An 18,500-nucleotide genomic window follows, 5' to 3' on the forward strand; every position below is an offset into this window, starting at 1 on the left:
TGCGAGAAGACAATGAACCCCACAACGCTTAACCAAGATCAGACAACAGCTACAGGCGGCTTCTGCGTGTGTCTGTCACAGTAGCTACTGGAAGACTTGGCCTCAGGTGAATCACCGTGAACATGTCATCAGATCAGGCTATCCAAGGCTTCCACAAGTTTCTTAAACGAAATATACAGACTTTAGATGGGTTGAGAGTGGTACATGCGCCACCAACATCTCCTCCTCCTGCGAAACTGCACTTGACGTGGATACAAACCAAGGCTATGAGGACTGTGTTATCTCCAGTCCAAATGAAGACCGTCTCAGGGGTGATGAATTCCACCTAGATGATGCAGACCGAAAGCATCATAACCTTGCACTCTCACGGGCTGTAAACTCGCACGAATGTGGCACACTTGTCCCCAGTGCATCCACCACTAATGTCAAGATATGAACCAGTTTTCTGACGTAAATACTAATATATATCATTTGCATCTCTTTCTCCTCACTTAAAAGTAAATGAGACTGTTTGCATGACTTCGTTCACATCTCTACTTATGTAGATTTTCTATAGATGAGGGTAAAACTAATAAAACATAATAAGTTATGTACATATATGTGTATATGAGTGGATGGGCCATTCTTCGTCTGTTTGCTGGCACTACCTCGCTGACGCGGGAAACAGCGATTATGTATAATAAAAATAATAATAATAATAATAATAATAATAATAACAATAAAACATGCGATTTTCTTGGACAATCGAATGTTTACCAAATGGCGTCCTAGCTACGTCTCTTCGTTGTACATCACCTGACTTATATTTCTCCCTTGTGTCTCCCCTGATGATGTGATTATTACACGAAAGTGCACTTGGGAACTTATCGTGTTTCATTTTCCCCGTGGACTCATAAGAATATCTTGATCACGCGCAAAATTGTGATCCTTTCCAATATATATATATATATATATATATATATATATATATATATATATATATATATATATATATATATATATATATATATAATAATATATATATATATATATATATATATATATATATATATATATATATATATATATATATATTCCTATGAGTCCAGGGGAGACACAGGAGAGAAATATAAGTCAGTTGATATACAACGAAGAGACGTAGCGAGGACGCCATATATATATATATAATTCTGACACCCTCCAATCTGCTCAACTACCCCACCTCATACTGCACTATATCACTGCTGTCTTCTGTCTCCAAACTCTTTGAAAAACTGATCCACAACAGAATCTACCAAAACATCCCACTCTCACCTACACAGTGCGGCTTTCGATTCAGTAATTCCAATACCACACCGTACACAAACCTCACATAACATCCTGGATGGCTTCAACCAACCACAATCCCCTCTTCCACGGTATTTTCGTGAGAACAGACACCAACAAAGCTTTCGGTCCTGTCACCCTAAGAGACGTCACACATAAGATCCTTGACATCAACCCCCATAACGCTTATAAAGAACTGGTTAGGTAACTTCATAAATGGCCGCTCAGCCAGTCACAATGACTTCACCTCCAAAACCCCTAAGCTCTACAATGGAGTCCCCTAAGAGTAGTTCTTTCTCCATCCCTCTTTCATATCAACTCTTCCTACAGGACCTTCAACCACTTCCCGCACGACAGCATGAAAGTCCTCCCACATGACTACAGAGATGCCTACATATATGTAATCTTCTAATGGACCACCGAGAACAACAAGCTTTTAAGTGAGGATAAATCTCAATTCATCCGGTAAGGGAAAAATGAAGAAATCAAAAGCACTACAGAATACCTGAGGAACAACAACTGAATAATATGGAAGGCCTGGGAGTAATATTGTCTAACGACAAAACAACAGTTGCCTCCTCCAGAAAGATGGTGGGATGGATCCTGCAGACAATCAAGACAAGGGAAGAACGACCAATCATGGTACTTTTCAAGGCGCTATTTCTCACATGACAGAATTCTTCTGCGTTCTAACATCATCCTACGAGGCAGGCGACACTGCAGAATTATTAAGTATCTAGGTCTCTTTCACGGCCCACATTAACGTGGCTAAGGAACTGGATCACTGGAAATGGCTGAAACCACTGAGGCTGTACTCCCTAGAACGCAGACGGGAGAGGTATATATCATCACCTTCACCTGGAAAATCCTAGATCGCATGATTCTAAACTTACATTCTGAAACAACTTCCCACTAGTACGACAAAATGGAAAAGTCTGTAAAATGCCATCCCTGAAACCCAACGGTGCAATATGCGCAAAAAAAAAAAAAGGGAAAACCCCTTAAACAGCAGGAGCCCAGAGACTTTTGAACATTTTGCCTGCATCTACCAGAGGCACCATGGGATGCATTGTGGAGAAGTTTAAGGGCCGAGATAAGTATCTACAAAGTGTGCCTGATCATCCAGGATGTGGAAGCTGCGGCTTCCAACAGCTTGGTCGACCAACATCCCTTTTCAGCAGCTTGGACCCATCCCGGATTGTGGGGGTAGAAAAAGCAGCCATCAAGCAATAGATAACCCCAATATCACATCACATCACCCTGACACTACCCACGCAGCAACAAACACGTAACGCGACATCACACAACTACATCACTGGCTCAACCAAAACAGAAATATCTGCACCACCACAGACGCCGACCATCAATTTTAAATTCCTAACAGATATGAAACCAACCTACATCCGCCCGTCTCAGTAAATGGCCCAACTGCTCTCACTTAGCAAAACTCCAGGCACACACACACACACACACACACACACACACACACACACACACACAAACTACACTCACAAAAAACACACACACACACTACACTCACACACAAAAAACACACACACACACTACACTCACACACACACACACACACACACACACACACACACACACACACACTACACTCACTCCTCACACCACAAATATCAAAACAAGAGCCATCAAAAGAAAAAAAAAACAACGTCCTCTGAACACTTACTGGTACTAGATTTCGACTAATAATTCCTTACCATACTTTACACAAAAGTCATGCACTTCACCCGAAATTACGCTTCACCTGCCTGGTCACCTCCCCTATCAAAGGCAAATATAACAAAGCCCCAAACAACAACAGCAACAACAACAATAAACAAGTCAATCAACGGCTGCCTAGCGACTACAAGCGTTTAACACCTGCACAACGGAACAAGAATAATTCCAATACACTCTCACATCACTATGCTCGCTCAGCACTCTCTTCTTTGCAAGAACACTACATCCTTCTCATACAGCCCACTCCGCAGCCTATCCCGTAAAGCAGGAATGAAAAACTGATCCCCCCTGCTTCAAATGTCAACAACCTATACTCACAGATCCCCCTCCTCTCTGCCCGAGCAAACAGCAGTCACTCACCGAAATGACCCGACCAGCTATCATAAACAACGGCCCTTCCAACCCAGTTTTAAACGCTAACCCCGTGCCAAGACATACACCAATCTGAATCTACACATCTCTCAGACAAGGATGAGACATCCTCTCCCATCTATCATTCTGGACACCGCCCATAACTCAAGACATTACGGACAATGTTCACCTCACGTGATCCGTCATGCCCAAGATTCCCACACTGCTGGACACACCGTGCACACTTACTCCTCAATTACCCTGGGCTCGCCCTACAGAGACACACGCACACACCACCACCACACTTTATGACCTGTGGTCCCGCCTGGTGAATGTAACCGGCTTCCTGTGCGCTGCGGGAGACCCATAGAAGAGGAAGCCTGGTCCTGGAAGGTAAGGTGAGGGAAAAGGTATATATATATATATATATATATATATATATATATATATATATATATATATATATATATATATAACTTAGTACCTTTAGTCCGGGACCCTGGATTCTGTCTATCATACTGTTTGTCTTACTTGCCATACAAAGCAACACAAACTGTACTAACACCATCATCATCATCATTCCAGCAGACGCGTAATGATGCACTTCAGGTCAACAGTGATAACGACTGACGTCCTGGAATGAGTAATCCTGTGAAAAAAAAGAAAAAAAAAAAACACGGTGTAGGGAGCCAACGTGGCTACAAACTTACAAGCGGCTGTTCCCTCCAGGAGAAAAAAGATCCCAGATTAATTCTTTGGTTAAAGGGGAGATGACAGGCGGCCAGCTGGAGCCGCCCCTCCCCGACCAAGGAGTCTCCCCCACCCCAACCCAACCACCACCACCCCTTGCCAACCAACTGTCACCACCACAGCACCTCTGCAACCCGCACCACGCCCTGTGTGTGTATGTACCTACCTACGCCACACTGCCACTAAAACAATGCCTGTGTCATCACTATACCCGTGCAACATAGCTGTACTGCCAGCCTGTACTAAATCTCTCTCTACGTACTAGTACTATGTACCTGTGCTACATAATTGTGCTATATATATGTATACCCTTATTACATACCAGTGCTATACCTGTAATAGATAACTGTGGTACATACCTGTACTCTACACCTGTATTACATACCTGGAATAGTCTTAGGTAGTACACATTACTACGCACATGTACTACACTGCTTTACCACTCTTACAGCATTCTTGTATCAAAACCCCTGAACCATATTTTGTACCACACTACCGTAATGCATGATTTCACCACATTTTTGTAGTGCATGCCTGTATCACACTCCTGTTGTGTGTGCCTGTACCACACTCTGTACCGTATCTCCTTACCGTAGCCCTGTACCGTATGTCTGTACTGTACTGTACTGTAGGCCAGTGCCCCAGCTCTTTACTGTAACCCCGTCCCATAACTCTATACTGTAGCCCTAAAACGACTCTCTGTACCGTGGTTCTGTCCCACATCTGTGTATTGTAGTCTTTGGCTTGACTGTTAAGGATTGAGTCAAAAGGCTAGGTCATCGTACCCAAGGCTCGTAACGTCGCGCTCAAGGGTCGTTCCGTCGTTCTCAAGGGTCGTAAGCGAGCTCAAGGGTCGTAACGTGTTGCTCAAGGGTCATTCCGTCGTTCTCAAGGGCTGTAGCGTCGTGCTCAAGGGTCGTAGCGTCGTGCTCAAGGGTCGTAGCGTCTTGCTCAAGGGTCGTAACGTTGTGCTCAAGCAGCTACCAGTGCTTCCTCCGAGTCACACCAGGTTCCACACACACACACACACACACACACACACACACACACACACACACAACCCAATTAACTACTCCCCCACAGCTTCCATGTACCACACCACCGTCACCAGTCCTGTATTGCCACACCGTTTAACACGGCGCTTCAGCCATAATGTCACCATTACCGGGCCACCTTCCCCCTTCTCCCCCTCGAGAGCTGTCGTGGTGGCAATATAAATAAGGGGGAAAAAAACAGTATGGAACGAAAAATTACTCGTCCATGATTACGAATAAAACAAAGATGACTTCGTAAAGACGGTGATGGGGAGGTGGCGGTCTTGCTTACGTCTATGGAAGGAATATGTCTACACCGTGTTAACGTCTGGGTCTTCCATGCTAGTGCGACAGCGTACTGCGACTACACAAAAACACAATCCTGTAATTCCCAGGTGTGTGAGGGGCCTAAGGTTAGCTGAACCTTCAACACTTCGACCCCGAACACCAAATACCTCTCACCACTGTCCAGTGCTTCTGTAAGCCTCATCGAGCTTACTCTCTGTCCGTTCTTCGTTAAGTAATGAACGTTGGGTAATGTGAGTGGCATTGCGATATTGAATGTGTGTATTTCCATAAGAAGTCGTATACAAAACCCACTGTGGACAGTACAGTGGGTGGAAGTACTACTATTGCTTCGCTCGCTCGTTCTACGTAAAAGGAACATTTTCTACAACAGTCAATCGAAGGAACTTTTTCTATAACAACCTAAAAGAGAAACTTTATCCATATCAACCAAGCGTAGGGACTATTTCTACTACATCCGAGCAGAGGCACTTTTTCTACAACGATCAAGGGTGGGAACTTTTTGTACAACAACCAAGCAAAAGGAACTTTGTTTTTTATAACAACCCATCCAAGGATCCTCTTCCACAACCACCAAGCGAAGCAACGGTGTTTAAGTGGTCCACCCACACACACTGCCCTGCCAACGGTTCAAAACAAATTTTCACAATGGAAGGGAGAAGCTCCTGTGACGCTTCTAAAGTGGTTTCCATTTGCCACTTCTCATGAGGATGAACACGGGAAGACATGTGTGAGGAGGTGACGACGTGAAAAGACCTCTGCTCATGACTCTCTCCTTCCCTCACGGGAACACCTCCTCACACACGACAGCAACAGTTACAGTCTTAACAGCAACAGTCTTAACACTCAAAAGCTGGGTCTGTGATTCCATGAAGTACTACTACTGCTACTACTACTACTACTACTACTACTACTACTACTACTACTGCTGCTGCTACTGCTACTACTACTACTACTACTACTACTACTACTACTACTGCTGCTGCTGCTGCTGCTGCTGCTACTACTACTACTACTACTACTGCTACTGCTACTACTACTACTACTACTACTACTGCTACTACTACTACTACTACTACTACTGCTGCTGCTGGTGCTGGTGCTGGTGCTGCTGCTACTACTACTACTACTACTACTACTACTACTGCTGCTGCTACTGCTACTACTACTACTACTACTACTACTACTACTACTGCTGCTGCTGCTAATGCTACTACTACTACTACTACTACTACTACTACTACTACTACTACTACTACTACTACTGCTGCTGCTGCTAATGCTACTACTACTACTACTACTACTACTGCTGCTGCTGCTGCTGCTGCTGCTGCTGCTGCTGCTACTACTACTACTACTACTACTACTACTACTACTACTACTGCTGCTGCTACTGCTACTACTACTACTACTACTACTACTACTGCTGCTGCTGCTAATGCTACTACTACTACTACTACTACTACTACTACTACTACTACTACTACTACTGCTGCTGCTACTGCTACTACTACTACTACTACTACTACTACTACTGCTGCTGCTGCTAATGCTACTACTACTACTACTACTACTACTACTACTACTACTACTGCTGCTGCTGCTACTACTACTACTGCTACTACTTACTACTACTACTAATGAGAAATCCTCGGCAAGTGATATCGTGATGTATCATAAGCAGTGCGACGGTTGTAAGTCCTACAGCAGGTATTACGGGCAGTGAAACCTTCCCTGGGAGAAAAAAATACACTAGAGTATGTTCCACGACCATGAACAATTCCATAACACAGCATTTCGTATCACAAAACAGAGAGAGAGAGAGAGAGAGAGAGAGAGAGAGAGAGAGAGAGAGAGAGAGAGAGAGAGAGAGAGAGAGAGAGAGAGAGGATGAAAAAGGGGATTACGTAACGATTCCCTCACATGAATCAGGCGAGACGGATAAAGTGTCGTCACTTCCCTAATGAAAGAATGAAAAACAAACAAACAAATAAGCTGCACGAGAAAATCCCATTTTCTAAATACGGACCAACAGTTGCCAAGGTTGCTTTCATTACCCCTGAGGACGCAACTTAAAACGAGTCTGATTCTCTTCCCTCCATTTCGTCAGGCATGAAGTCTTAACACGAGTATTACATCAGGAGTATTTCATCACCAAACTCGGCACAAGCCAGGATGTGATTAAACCGAGAGCTATTGGGTAACACAAAGCTGTCATAGAAAACGTGGGGCGTCAGTTTGACAAAAGGACGAATGAGCTGCAGGAGGCGAAGTGAAGGAATCAAAAACCTTTGACTGTCACGTAGATAGTGTGGCACAAAGACTTTCGCGTCATGACACTGGCACAGAGAGGCAGGAGGCACAGTGTCAGTGAGATGCCTGAGGGGTATGTGGCACAGACCTGAAGGCTCTTCTACTGTAGCACACACGCTAAGGGTCGTTGATATCATGACGTCCCAAGATGCAGGAGGGTAAGTGTGATACAGCCGATGGCTGTGAGGTAAAGAAGACATGGAGGATGGTACCGCTAACGGATCTGAAGGCTGGTGGAAGACTTGCAGTTGTGCTGGGAAATCACAACCTTTAAAAGAAGCAGATATTCAGGGGCTGAAGAGGAACTGAGCTCTGTATGAGAGTCAAAGTAATGTGACACAGACCAACAGGTTCGACAGGCATGCGCGACTGCTTGTGATGGCGGCACAGAACTCGTGAGATGTCATGTGACACACGGAGTTGCATGCTGTGATGAAACGATGCATCGCTGGAAGCTGTGACGCAACATACAGCTGCATGCAGGACGTAATAATGTTGAGTTTTGTCTCATGAACACGACGGTACGACTCTTGAGCACGACGGTACGACCTTTGAGAACAAAAACAGCCCTTCGGCACGACGGTACGACCCATGAGCAAGAGGGTTAGGGCCTTGGGTGCTATGACAACCTAGCCTTTAAGATTCCCTTTAAGGGTCAGGTCAAAGATAAGGCCATCATATTCAAGGGTCGTAACTCCGTACTCTAGAGATGTACCATCGTGTTCAAGAGTCATGCCGTCGTGTTTAAGGGTCGTACCGTCGTGTTCAAGGGTCGTACCGTCGTGTTCAAGGGTAGTACCGTTGTGTTCAAGGGCAGTACCGTCGTGTTCAAGGGTCGTACCGTCGTGTTCAAGGGTCGTACCGTCGTGTTCAAGGGTCGTACCGTCGTGCTCAAGGGTCGTACCGTCGTGTTCAAGGGCAGTACCGTCGTGCTCAAGGGTTGTACCGTCGTGTTCAAGGGCAATACCGTCGTGTTCAAGGGTCGTACCGTTGTGTTCAAGGGATCTAATGCCTCTCTAGATAAACAAGTTGAAGCAGCTATTGCCCACAAAACCACCACGTACAGAACTATCGTAAAATCCGAAAGTTGATTTCCTAAGAGAAAAAATGTTCATCTCTCTCCCCAACTGTGCACACATTATACATAAGATCTTAGTGTCCATAACAATCTGGTACAGGAAATATACCTTTAAAGAATTATTCATTACGATATAAAAACATAAAAACATATAATGTAAACTAAGATGTTTTCCTTTGTAATCTTACACACACACACACACACACACACACACACACACACACACACACACACACACTGATGATGACCTGGAATGTGTTTGAGGCATCTGTCTATCGCTCGCAAGCAATGTAAGGCGGCGTCTGTCTGTCATTTGGTAAGTGATGTTAGGCCGCGTCTGTCTACCGCTTGACGGCTTCCGTCTATCTATCGTCTGGTGCGTTTAAAAAGAGGCTGCTATCTCTCAAGCTGGGTCATCCCATCCATAAGCCTGTACACACTAAACTCACTGATGAATAAGGTCAATAAGCTTACAAGTGGCTCAAGGATTAACCTTTCCATAACCCCCCAATCTTTTTTTTTTTCTTTTTGGCTAAAGTTCAAGAGGACGAGCATGAACTGGCGTACATATACGAATAAAGAATTTTGACGATCATTTAATCTAAAGTAAACCCAGTACTTTAACCGAAAAAAAAATACTGAATTCCGTCTTATGTTAATAGTTCTATAACATTTTATAACATGTTATCATACCATAACCTGCATTGTACACGTGTTTAAGGTCCGGATCACAGACAAAGCTATACAAACACATATGTACACACGCAGGCGGACAGGTACTCACAAACAGGTATTTAGGCACACAAAGATGCACACGGGGGTCGAACCTGCATGGGTTCGTATCCTTGGCAAGGCAATCAGCCTACATCCAACCCAGGTGTTCATCCTCCCACCCTCGGGGCTGGTCGATAAATGGTTACCTGGGTGGGGTTGTGTGTGTGTGTGTGTGTGTGTGTGTGTGTGTGTGTGTGTGTGTGTGTGTGTGTGTGTGTGTACGAATATATGAATAAAGACTTAATACACATACACAAGGTAAGAGACGTGGCAACACGAATGTAAAACTCTATCCGCGTAACACACAAATAGTAATCACATACACATTTAACAAACGTCAATAAACGTGTATGAATATATACAGAAATAACTAAATCCAGCAATATTCCAACACTGTAAATCTTTTCCTACACTTCAACACTTTTTAAATCGTTTTTTTCTTCATGAGTTTAGTCTTATATCCCTCCATATCTCCAATTTCTTTCTAATACTAATCCAAAACTTTTCAGAAAGTCTTTCACAACATTCTTCAACACTACTGCATCCCATCTTCTTTAATACCGCTCCGAATATTCTTCAACACTACGGAAAATTTCAGTACATTAAAACTAATTTAGAACTTTTCCAACACAACTCAATCGTTCTTCAACACAACTAGTAAACTTCACTGATGCTCTAAAGATATTCATCAACACTACTGATGTTAATCTTCTTGAATATTCTCAAGATATTCCTTAAAATTACTGCTGATAAACTTCTTAAATACTCTTAAGGATATTCCTTAAAACTACTGATGTTAAACTTCATGAATACTCTCAAGATATTCCTCAACACCAATGATGGTAAACTTCTTATAAGATATTCCTCAACACCAATGATGGTAAACTTCTTTAACATTCTCAGGATATTCCTCAAGACTACCAGAAACTTCCATGTATCAATACTGATTCAAAATTTCTCCGATACTCCTCCAACATTTTCCCCCCCCACTGCTGTAAGGCTTCATCTTACCCTCACCACTACTTTAAGATTTTCCAGCATTTGAGAATTTTACCGAGACGTCATCAACAGAGTTCCCAATATATATGTTTGAACCGTACGGCGCCGGCATTCTAACTTTCCCTCCAACACTTTCACATTACTCCAACACTTCTCTGATATTTCCTTAACAACCATCCTCCAACGACTCCCTGACAAAGCCAGCACATATCCTCCAACACTTGGCAAACATACATACATACACAGATCTCCAAAACTCCAAGGCAACTCCAACTATTGTCTTAAATACTCAAATGTTTCAACTTTTGTATAAACCCACACTTCATCGTCTTACCAACACTCACTTCAAAACTCCCAACTTCTTTGTAGGGTATCTACCAATCTACAAACACTCACTTCAAAACTCACTACTTCTTTGTAGGTTATCTATCAATCTACCAACACTTCCTCCAAAACTCCCAACTTCTTTGTAGGTTATCTATCAGTCTACCAACACTTCAGAGACACCATCCAAAGTTAAAGTGCATCTCTGCAACATTTTACCAGCATCCCGATCAACATTCAACATTCCAACAAAACTTCTCCAGAGATTCAATACACCAGCCACCGTGTCAGTTCTGGGAGACGAGGCTTAAAGAAAAGGGATCGATGATAACTTGGATATAGAAAATCGCAATCATATCCATATGATACCCCTAGATACGATTACCTCAATATCTATTTCAAATGATTAAACTGGAACTTTGATTCAAAACCCAGGCTCCAGCTGGCCCGGTATTTTCACAGGTAAGACGCCTCTTGGCAACTTATTCACGGAGGGTGACAAAGATGGTTCTTAAACTATTCCTTGTCTTGTTGTCTGTCGAGGTAACTTGCTTCGAACTTCCTTAACTAACCTCTTAAGGAAGATAATGACACCCTTGAGCAAAACAGCACGACCACTTGGTATGGTGGCCTGGCCTACGACCTGACCCTGAAGCGTCAGGTCAAAGGTCAGACCATCATACCCAATATGGTTGCGCCTTCAATATCAGAACTTAATCTTCGTATGTGCGACTAAAATCACTTATATATATATATATATATATATATATATATATATATATATATATATATATATATATATATATATATACATAGATACATAGATATTTACACTTAATCGCCGTTTCCCACGCTAGCGATGTAGCACCATGGACACACGAATAAAGAGTGCATCCGCTCACATCCATTCTGTAGCTATCATGTGTAATGTACCGAAACCACAGCTCCCTATCAATAACCATGCCCTACAGACTTTTCCATGGTTTCACTGACAGCACGTCGACCCCTGTGTGCCACTTTGTTCCAATTCACTCAATCCCTTGCACGCCTTTCACCCTCCGACCACTCAAAATCTTTTCAATCCATCCTTCCATCTCCAATGTGGTCTTCCCATTCTCCTTATCCTCTTCACTTCTGACACATATACCCTTTTTGTCAATCTTTCCTCACACATTTTCTCCATACATCCAACCCATTTCAACACACTCTCTTCAGCTCTCTCAACCACACTCTTTTTATTACCACGCCTCTCTCGTGCCCTTTTAGCTGTCTTTTTCCCTTTTCACCCTTACCCCTTTTACTCGATCAAAGCACCTCACACTACATATTCTTCTCAAACCTCTCATTTCCAACGCTTCCATCCTCCTCCGCACATTCTCGTCTACAGCCCACGCCTCGCACCCATAAAACATCCAGGTTTCTTTCCTCAAACATGCTACGCATCTCTCCTTTCTTCTCATCTTGGTTACATCCACACACTTTTAGACGCTCGAGCCTTCCAGGAGGATAAGCACTCCCCACTTGGCTCCTTCTGTTCCATCTTTTAGAAATTGATATATATATATATATATATATATATATATATATATATATATATATATATATATATATATATATATATATATATGACTAAATACTCGAGAGGCATAGCCGAGGTGCACAGACATACCACCAACAACATCACCAGTACGTAAACATCAGCAGTGACCAGTACCATCATCATGTAAGCAGCTGTGACCAGTACCACCAGTATGTAAACACCAACTGTGACCAGTATCACCAGTACGTAAATACCAACTGTTACCAGTACCACCAGTACGTAAATACCAACGGTGACCAGTATCACCACTATATAAACAGCTGTGACCAGTACCACCAGTATATAAACAGCTGTGACCAGTACCACCAGTATATAAACAGCTGTGACCAGTACCACCAGTTTATAAACACCAGTGACCAGTACCACCAGTACGTAAACATCAGCAGTGACCAGTACCACCAGTACGTAAACATCGGCAGTGACCAGTACCACCTGGACGTAAACAACCAACATAATCCCGCACAAACTAATATAAACTCATGACATTTTCATATAATGAAATTGGTTCTTTTGATGTTTTGTTTTTTAAATCGAAACACAAACACACAGCCAATATCAGTGCATACTGTGACGGGACGAGAGAGAGAGAGAGAGAGAGAGAGAGAGAGAGAGAGAGAGAGAGAGAGAGAGAGAGAGAGAGAGAGAGAGAGAGAGAGAGAGTGATGCACAGGTCACAGTTTGCAGATCAATATCATCTTGGTGTCAACCTGAGCTGTGACAGAACTGGTGAGTAACGTTCCCCAGTATTTAACCTGGCGCTGGCCGCTCTGGTGAGTGAGTCTGACAGTAGTGTGTGTGTGTGTGTGTGTGTGTGTGTGTGTGTGTCGTCATAGGTCAGGGGGTCATGAGCCGAGTGGTCTACACGCTGCCTCCACCTCCTCTTATACTTTAAACCCTTCGAGCATGACGGTTCGCCCTTTAAATGGTGCCCTTAAAGTAAGGTCAAGTCCAGGGACCCACACCAAGGGCCGTCGTGCTCAGGGGGGGGGTCGTCGTCGTGTCGTCGTGGTGCAATGGGGAGGGGAGGGGCGTCTTCTACGGTCGCGCTCAGACCCGTTAATTATGACGTGCGGCAGAGCGGCGACGCCACGGCAGACGTGTATAGGACTAACGCCCTTCTGGCTAATAGCCGGTGCGTGTTCCTGCTCCCGCCACGTCTCACACCAGGCCTATCAATTTACACCTAAAAAAAAAAAAATTATTAATCAAATTTGTAAAGAAGTGTATTTAAAGACTTCTGCTGATTCATTAAACTTACAAAACTAATATTCTCTTATATCGCCCTCAATATTTACTTCTTTGAAGAAAAATTGAAAAAAAAATTGACACATCCATTTTCTTCCATGGGAAAAAATATATAAAAACCAGGTGACTATCATATTGCCGACCATTTTCTTTCTCAGCGTGAGACACTTACCATAATATTTTGATAATGTGTGGTAATGGCACGAAAATATTCATTAGCACACCGTCAGTGTCTCCTTCCAAAACCAATTACGAAAAAATAGCGTAAATACACGAGTAAGTTCCAGAAACACATTCTCCACCACGGAAACAAAATCAACTATTCACCTGTAAAGAAATTGTGGGTCGGGATTGCGCTACGTAACCCTAACCGGGGATGGTCAAAATTTTTCGAAAAATACAGAGGAAAAACATATTTCATCTCTGACATCAAAGAAAGAATCCCAGAAATTTGGGTTGAAATTTGCCACGTGTGCTGGAAGGTTGATGGTCCACACGAATTTCGGGCTGGTCGTAACACACGTATGGGTCAACATGGCCAGCTTGTCCCACATACACACGGGGTGGGATACAGAAACTGAATATTCCACAATACAAAAGGCCCATGACCAGTATCAATTGAAAGCTAAATTCGTTCACAATTCAATCATGCAAACCACCAGGTCCTTTTTCATGGGGAAGTCGACAGCTTCGAGGCAGCAGGAAAATGATGGACTCCTCTGAATAATGAGTGGGAATTGCCTCCATGAGACTGTACTCCCTTCCCTCCACTGACGATGATGATAAACCCTTTCCAATGTGGACTTTTTTTTCTAGTGGCGTGGCCAGTGGCAAGTGGAGTTCGGTAACACAGCTCCATACTCAGCTGGAGATGAACGTAGATGTCTGAGATTTAATATCTAATATCAAGTGGTATTTAAAAAGTAATTACCCTCTTGTAATCCCTGATGAGTAGGAAATAGGGGCAGTAAAACTCCTCTTCATTCGGGCTGGCTTACTAAAGGGAACTTAAAGCAACAAAATGGGGTCGGAACTGAAATTATAAGAGAGTGAAATCTATTATGTTGTTCAATTTTAAGCATAGCTTTATCAAGTACTATAATCTAACTCTTGTCTTCTCTTTGGACGTGAGTTAACAAAAATTACCAATCATAAAATCGAGCCCAAGGAGAGTGGTCACAAAGTCATGTTCCGGAGACTTGGTTGGAGCAGAGCGCTGAGGCACACCTTCCTCCACGCAGGCTTCCAGCCAGACACACACACACACACACACACACACACACACACACACACACACACACACACATCCTCCACACTTTCTCCCATATGAGTCAATAAAGTGATCACCCACGGCCCTATTTAAGGACCCGACACTAGAGGAAATGATTCCCTTTCTAAACAACCTTCCGTGTACGAGTCTTACTCTCCCAGAGTTCGAGATGAAGCGCCAAATTCTCGAACACGATGTGAACCTTAACGTTACAGTGTCAACTAACATGTTCAAGGTCAAACAAAGACAGACATCGAAGTCTTCGTTACTCACGTGGCCAAACTGGGCGGCAAGGACCACTAGTGTCTCCATATGGTCTTATTGGGGTTTATATTTCAAGGACCCATCGTCTCAAAAGGCTTTACCTCGCTTGCCAACCTGAGGAGCTACTTCACCCTCAGGCTCGGCACGAGTTACTCCAACGTAAAGTGAGAGTGACGGTGAGTTCGACCGACCATCCATCCACAACCCACGATAGCAAGGCAGGCTCAGCCGAGCTGGGTACACAGGAAATCCTCTGAGTCCCTCCATCATCTGGCCGCTTTATATAAAATCATTAACTCCGTTTACGACCGTCATCCGCAACCTGACGCACTCCAGAACTTAGTTTTACTGAGAGAGAAGAGAGAGAGAGAGAGAGAGAGAGAGAGAGAGAGAGAGAGAGAGAGAGAGAGAGAGAGAGAGAGAGAGAGAGAGAGAGAGAACCATTTGCAGACGAAAGTAGACTAAGGGTCCACCAGTCCACAACACATCTGCCCAATTTTCAAATGCAGATAATCATAGTTCTTACGTGTCCTTGTGTGCACAGCGGGTGTTTTCTTCATGCTCCCGTGGTATAACAGGTTAACCACTGTACACGACATTGCTACTGAATCTTTTTCTTATGTTAGCGGAGACGGCATGGCCAGCTGAGGTCCTAATCAAGTCCATTCCATTAGCGTTCTATATATATATATATATATATATATATATATATATCCTACCCTGAGCCAGGTACCCATTTTATTGACCAACCCCTAGGGGTGGATGAACAGCTGGGTTGACTGTAGATCGACTGCCGTAACCAGGATTCGAACCTATGCGCTTGACCCTGGACGGCCCTTGACTGCGTCACGGTCAGGAACGCTAACAGCTACACCGAAAGAAGCTAAGCGGAGACTTTGCCCGGGCATCGATGCTGGGGGAAATGTGGTAACGCTAGGAAGATACAGGTATTTGCTAACCTCTTTCTTGAGTAACACGGTGTGCAGCGTGAGCCAAGAGCATCGTGTACGTCTACACCCAGAACGTACGGTGGTAGAGGGAGTCCGTGGGAGGGAACCCCTGCCACATGCCTGCGGCTACACGAAGAAAACAGAGGAGGAAGTCAGATACGTCCTAGACCAACACTTGGGGACGCTATTCCTTCGAGTATAAGCCAGATATCTGGCCAATAACATCCTCAGGGATTCCATGGAATTAGAGGATATCGCTGGGCATCCCCTGATGCACTGAGTCAAGTGCCTTCTTGAGACAATCCAGCAGACCAGGCACCTGCTGCAGGACGTGATAGAGCTCTCTGGAGCACAACGTATGAATACAAGCTGCTCGCGATGCTCAGTCAAGAGCAAGCAGTCTCACCATTTACCAGCGACATATGCACGAGGATCTTGCCAGACACAGTGTGCAACAAGGAGCACATTCAAGAAGGCCCCTAAACACTGTACAGCAAGGAACACAGTATAGGGAGTCCTCTGTACAGTGTACAGGAAGAAACATATATAGGGAGCCCTCTGTACAGTGTACAGCAAAGAACACATACAGGGAGCCCTCTATACACTGTACAACAAGGAACACATACAGGGAGCTCCACAACACACACTTTCTCAAGCCACTACATTATACACACAAAGGAGACACCCTTCCCCTATAACTCTTGTAAATGTAATTTCCTCTTCTAATTAACAAGCAACATATCTGTTGTATTAACGCGCGCGCGCGTGTGTGTGTGTGTGTGTGTGTGTGTGTGTGTGTGTGTGTGTGTGTGTTGTGTGTGTGCAAGATATATGATGTAAACTGTGTGTGTGTGCGTATATATATATATCATTGGTGCAGTTCAGTTTGTCATATAATTCAACTGAAGTTAAGATGTCCACATCCAGGAGAATACCTGGCGAAGTCTTCGGAGATCCTAGCAATGATCAGGAGAAAAAACAGTCACTGGTACTCCTGGCAGTAGAATGGAACGTTGTCGTACCCTCCAGCGCCACCAGATATCATAAGGTCGTCTCAGACTGCATGGACACCCCCAGGGGCAAGCTGGTACATTACTGCATCAAGCCTGGCAAGCATTATAGCTTCCGTGTTTATTCTTCTCATCATTAACACTCGCTGCTGCTAGAAAAGTTAAGACCTACTACATGTGAGCCAACCAGCAAAGCAGTGGACTTCTATTCTTGAACTTTCCTGTACAACACTGTTACTATCTGTCATGGCATGAGCAAAACTGGCCCAATGGTGGCCATATCGAATAAAAGGAGAAATTATGAACATGAGAAATAAATGCAAGAATCAATCTGAGTTCCTTTGGTGTTTGTAAACCCGACTCTTAAAGATGAAAATGTCACGGAGGAGAAAAAAAGAATCCACAGCTTCGCCATTTGAGTAAAAAGAAAAAAGAAATTTCTTAAGTCAATCCTCGTGTGGCTGTTCTCCACATAAAAAGTACAGCTTGTAAACGAATTGCCAGCCACAGGTCCAGCCAGGCCTTTCGTAGCTGGGACAAACGCAGACTGCTCAAGGGAGCACCGACTCCCAGTCCCTGGACCTTTTGTGTACTCTGTATCTTTTGCTCCACAGCCCACAGGATAGGTAAGAGTGCACCATGAATTACCAGGGTAAAAAATCAGAAGAGAACAGGTTGTAAATCACGGCGGATAGAAAAGGATGGTTGAAGAGAGGCGATGATAGAAAGATAATAAGTCAGAGGGGCTTTGGATATCTGCCTGGCTAGGACAGAGATGGAAGGAGAAACCTCCTCGAACATGCCAGCAGTACTCCACACTAGCGGGTATGAGAACCCTTCAGACATGGAACACCTGCTCACGAGAAAAACAACTGAGGTACCTCTACAACCCTACAGCTTTTGGAAAATACAGTCTACGCTGTTCATCATGTGGTGTTTCCAGAAGGGAGCAGGGGGTATGGTTATGCCAAGCATGCCTATGTTATCTGAAAGGGGGGGAATAATTGTATTTTGAAATGCAATAGGAGGATATCTAGAAACATTTTTATGGTAGATATTTCGGTATGAAGCGTTGAATTAAACCAGGTTACTGCTTCCCAGCTCCGAATTCCTGCACAAGTCTGAATAAAGTGAATATGTTGGGCGGTAGAAATAACGCGAATACCGTAGTCTGGGTGGGA

At 43.9% G+C, this 18,500-nt stretch overlaps 1 protein-coding gene across 2 annotated transcripts in view; it reads right to left on the reverse strand.

The window, feature by feature from the left end:
* The window catches only part of Dus1 (Dihydrouridine synthase 1), a 581,018-nt gene that overhangs the window by 322,438 nt on the left and 240,080 nt on the right, over positions 1–18,500 (reverse strand). The window lies entirely within an intron of this gene.

Source organism: Panulirus ornatus, chromosome 4 (assembly GCF_036320965.1).
Source record: "Panulirus ornatus isolate Po-2019 chromosome 4, ASM3632096v1, whole genome shotgun sequence".
Lineage (NCBI taxonomy): Eukaryota > Metazoa > Arthropoda > Malacostraca > Decapoda > Palinuridae > Panulirus > Panulirus ornatus.